The sequence below is a fragment of the Cyprinodon variegatus genome, unplaced genomic scaffold (assembly GCF_000732505.1).
Source record: "Cyprinodon variegatus isolate N-32 unplaced genomic scaffold, C_variegatus-1.0 Scaffold815, whole genome shotgun sequence".
Classification (NCBI taxonomy): Eukaryota; Metazoa; Chordata; class Actinopteri; order Cyprinodontiformes; family Cyprinodontidae; genus Cyprinodon; species Cyprinodon variegatus.
The window spans coordinates 74757-79845 of NW_015151268.1; positions in this window are offsets into that span (position 1 = coordinate 74757).

The following is a 5089-nucleotide window of genomic DNA, read 5'->3' on the forward strand; positions in this document are numbered from 1 at the left end:
TTTCTATAGTTCTAGTGAGGACGCAGGCAGCAGCGTCTGGATCAGCTGTCTGATCTACTTTCTATAGTTCTAGTGAGGACGCAGGCAGCGGCGTCTGGATCAGCTGTCTGATCTACTTTCTATAGTTCTAGTGAGGACGCAGGCAGCAGCATCTGGATCAGCTGTCTGAGGCAGACCTGTGGAGACGCTGCTGCTGGGATCAATTCTGCTAAAGATGAATGAAACAGGTGGTAGAAGGTCCACTTTGTTCTTGTCTTTTGAGCCTCTGAAGGTTCAGGTCTGAGTCCATCACTACACCCAGATCTACTGTAGAGCCTGATTGCTGATTCCTAGCTGGATTAGCTGAAGCTGGGTGCTAACTTTGAACCGCTCTACCTATGGTCCATAAACTATGACTTCAGTTTAGTTTGATTCAGATGAAGAACATTTAGTTCATCCATGCATTGATTTCTTCTCTGCATTTAGAGCTAGAATGGGTTCATAGTCCCCTGATGACATTGGGGTGTAAAGCTGTGTGTCGTCTGTATAGTGATGTTAACTGATCTGGCTGCTATAATCTGAGCCAAGGGGAGCCTGTAGATGTTAAATAGGAGGGGCCCCAAAATGGAGCCTTGAGGAACCCCACATGTGATTTTTCTGGTCTTTGATTTAAAGTTCCCTACTGACACAGAAGTCCTTGTCCTTCAGGTAGGATTCAAACCAGTCCAGTGCTGAACCAGAAAGGCTGACCCGGTTTTCCAGAAGCTTTAATAAAATCTATGATCAACAGAAAGTCTGGTCTGAGGTCCAATAATATTAGAACTGTGGTTCTTCCAGTCTTAATTTTTACAGATGTCATGAACACCTTGATGACCTCAGTCTCTGCGATGAAGGAGGGAGCTTGACTGGAAGATATTGAAGCTCTTTCCAGCCATTAGTTCTGCAGCCAACATACCGTGTTCTTCCGAGTAGAAATGACCAGATTGAATAAATCCTAGAACTCCCTGCTGACGGCCTTCAGCCTTCTCAGATATCTGCCAAACCCCCATTTTCCCAAAAAAGGATTTGACCACATCTTATACTGCAGGACAGTGTTAGGAAAACAGTGTTAGTAGAAGTTAACCACCTGGCCTGAGATAAAAGAACAAATAAGCTAACAGTATGAATGTGTTTACAGCAGAGGCAAACCTCAAACAATGAGTATAACAGGAGGCGAGGAATAAAGAAACTAATTGATGGGAAAAAAGGGTTCGCTTCTTAATTTATGACCCGATCACCTCTTTACTCTAAAAAGATTTAACCTGCTTTTAGCTAAAAATCCAGATTTTGGCTATTCTCCACATGTGGTGTAATGTAGAGATAACTCCTGTGTTTTTGTATTTTATTTTTATTGTCATTCAACTGTCATTAGTACAGAGCAGTGGGCTGCTATTGTACGGCCCCAGGGAGCAGTGTGGCGTTAAGGTCTTTGTTCAGCCAGAGTGGCAGTCTGTGGCAGTGGGGCTTGAAGTCAGAACCTCTGGATTCCAAGCTCTACGCTTCGACTACTAGGCCACCACTCCCCACAGCAGGCATTAGCGTGAAGGGTCTTTCCTAAGGACCCACACTGGCAGCTTTTGCAGGACGGGTGACTTACCACTTGAGCTAGCCAGCCACTAAACAACTCAATAATAGGTTTGTTTGTGTAAAGCTGGCAGGCAGGGCATTCATATACATTTCTAGTCATAATTTTGATTTGTCATTTAAAAAATGCAGTTGTGATGATTAAAAAGACTAAAAAACAATTAACTGTGAATTTATTTTTTATGTTTTTTAATTTTTAATTTTTTCATTGTGGCATGTTTACAGTAATGTTTGTGATTGCTGTGGCACAGCTGTCCTGTTACCTACTAACGACTTCAAACAATTAATGACAAGTTTTTATCATCATTAAAGTAGTAAAACAGAATCAGATATTAGGGGATGCTCATATCATGACGGTCCAAGTGTGGATTTAAGGAGTGCAGAAACATCAGTTTTCTCCTCAGCCAGCAGAACTGGAAGCTGTGGGAAGCTATGGTTCTGATCCAGTATGTGGGTTGATCCCGCACTGCCTTTATTCTGTTTTACTGTACAGAAGTTATAGTCTTTGGACAATAAGCTGATTAGTCAGTCACTTAACCCAGCAGATGGAGCCTTGGTTCGGACTGGGCGTCTGGAGTCAGGATGCAGCATCGGCTTCTTGTAGCACTGAGGTCTGCAGATCAGGAAGGTGAGAAGAGGCTCAGATGTTGGGAAAAGCTCCACAGCTTGATGCTAAAACACTTTTTGTTTGAAATGCTTTGTTTTCGATTTGCTCCATATTTTGTTTGGGTTTCCTCTGTTTGCTGTTTTCCTGAACGTTTCTGTGTCCCCCTCCCCAACCTGCTGCAATTACAGGTCACCTTTAAACACTGTGGTTTGTTTCCTGCATACAGAGAAAATCTTATCCCGAAGGACTTGAAGACATCTGATCTCACAATATCACTTTTTCGGATTTTAGTTTTTAACAACCATTTTTTTTCATCGGCAAATGATTCTGTTTGCTGCTTGATGAATCCCTGCTGTCAGCTGGTTGCCGTTTATCGGCGGTTTGTGGCCGATGTCAGAGGAGATGAGCCAGCAGATCCAAACATCTGTTAAACTAATTGATGACAGTTTGATGAACAGACCCAAGTTCAGGTGCTAGTTTAGTTAGACTGCATGAAACTAACCTCAGAGGAAGGTTTTTATCTCACAGACCACCATAAACTTTACAGAGTGATATTTAAAGAACAGAGGACTGACAAGAAGGCCAACATCCTACAGTATAGAATGGAGGCGGGAGCCACAGAGGCTCACGTAATAATGAGATTGGAGTTTCCTTTCAGAGATCTTCTGTTTTTTCTTAAGAGCACTTTGGCTGTGCTGATTGTTCCTGAGCTGGTTCATACTTTTCCTTTAGGATAATTTAATATATCTTTGCGAGTCTGAAGTGTTGGAACTGACATGTGATCACAAGTGAATGTTTAAAAGGGGTTTGCTCCGGACCTCAAAGGTTCTGTGGTCTAAGGAAATCTGCTTTCAAGTCCATGTCTCAGTGGGGTAAGGAAATGATGTTTCTAAATCACGCAGAGCAAAAGCTTGCTCACTAAAAAGCAGAACTCTGCTTTCTGCCACTAATAGTACCAAAAGCTTCTAGTTGGGGAACATGTTGAGTTTCCATTCCTCTCTGTGGTCCTGTGGCAGTACATTTGAAGAGTTTTAGAGGAATTAAATTGAAATGACTTTATAATTCCATTGACCTGATGCTGACTTTTTTTATTGCTATATGTCCTTCATTTTAATGTGTGTTTTTCCGTTAAGTTAGCACTCTTATCTCCTCAAACATTCACGTCCAAATGTTGATTGTCTAGTCACCTGTGTCACGATTGATTGTGGTTTGTTGACCCAAAAGCAGAGGCAGGTGGCATAGGTGAATTTCTTGTGGATTTATTGATGAGTTAGCTGAATGCAGAAGCTGGTTATCCAAAATCCAAATATGAAAAACAAAGTCCAAACTAACAGGAAACCAGGAGTCCAAAAATCAAAACAAGAAAACAAGTCAAACGAACCAGAAACCATGGAGACATCAGAGGGAAAATAATCACAAGGAGGAAGGCTCAGAGAGACGGAGTTGGAGGAAGTTAGACGAGGAACCAGCAAAAAAGAACTGAACAGAGAGAGTATTTAAAGGAGACCGAGACAAAGAGAGGACTAACGAGCAGATTGGGAGCAGGTTTGCACAGAGCAAAACAGAAAAGGAGCTAGGGAAAAAGGAGAACACAAGCGGGCAGTAGAGCGCAACACATAAAAACCTAGAAAACGGAAAATAACTAGAAAACACAACAAAATAAGAACTAAACCACTAAGACTATAAACATGGAGCAAAGTAAAACTGAATACTCAAAAGAAAAACATAACAGAGCCAAGACTGAAACAGTAACCAAGAATTAACCACAGAACACAACAAAATTAAAATTAAACTACTAAAACACTGAACAAAAAAAAACAACAGAACCAAGACTAGAAAACAAGGAGCAAAGCAAAACTGAAAATTTAAAAGAAAAACATAGCAGAACCAGAACTCTAACAACCACATGTCAGATACTGACAAATCAGATGTTAAAATGAGGAGGATTTGTCCCCTTGTAAAAAAGGCTGTTGCACCCCGGGGGACTCCTCACCAGTTCTTTTCCTGGGAGCAAGTTATTTACTACTCTTAACTCAAACTGGGTAAAACCATATAAAAAGGACTATAAAACGGGAGTAAAAAATAACAGATTTTATTCCAGATCAGGTCGTTACAGGACAGAGAAAAATGCTTGGAGCTGCACAGCCGTGGGCTCAAAAATCACGTCCGCGAGCGTCCGGCAAAAATTGAGCCCCGAACAAGGTCATCTCCTGCTTCTTATAGCTCATCATACTATGTGATGCATCATGTTGATGTTTAGCTGTCCGTATCAGAAACTGACACGCCATCCATGTCTTGAACTCCATGCAGCTTGCTTCTATGCTTTAGGGTTACAGATACAGTAGCTCTCCTCTATCAGACCGGCTCCAAGATTTGCCCATATCCTGTGTATTCTTAAAGACACGAAGGCTGTCCTGATTAGATGACCTCCGTACACACCGCGACATCCACAATGTGAAGGAAGGCCTTCTGCTCTGTCTAATCTGACTAACAAAATAACAATGCACATGATGTATAAATAATAAACCTAACAACTCCCCCTGATAAGTTACCATTTTTACAGGTAAGTTAAAAACACAGGAAGCGACACATCTTTGAAGGACCAGGTGACTCAGAGAGCAACTATAATCAGTGATGTATCATTAATTAGGGATCAAAAGTAATCACAATCAAAAACTTCACAGACCAAATGTTCTCACTCAAGACCACAGTTTCAGCATTTAACTAGAATTTGGGTTTCATCTAATTAAAGGAAAGCTGTTTCCTATGCGCACATTATTTTAAGTTACCTTAGACTAGGTAACCTAAGCCTAAAAAAGGCCAAATTCATCTACTCTCACTCCCACCTGGAGGCCTCCTAAATGTGACCGCTCCTCATGG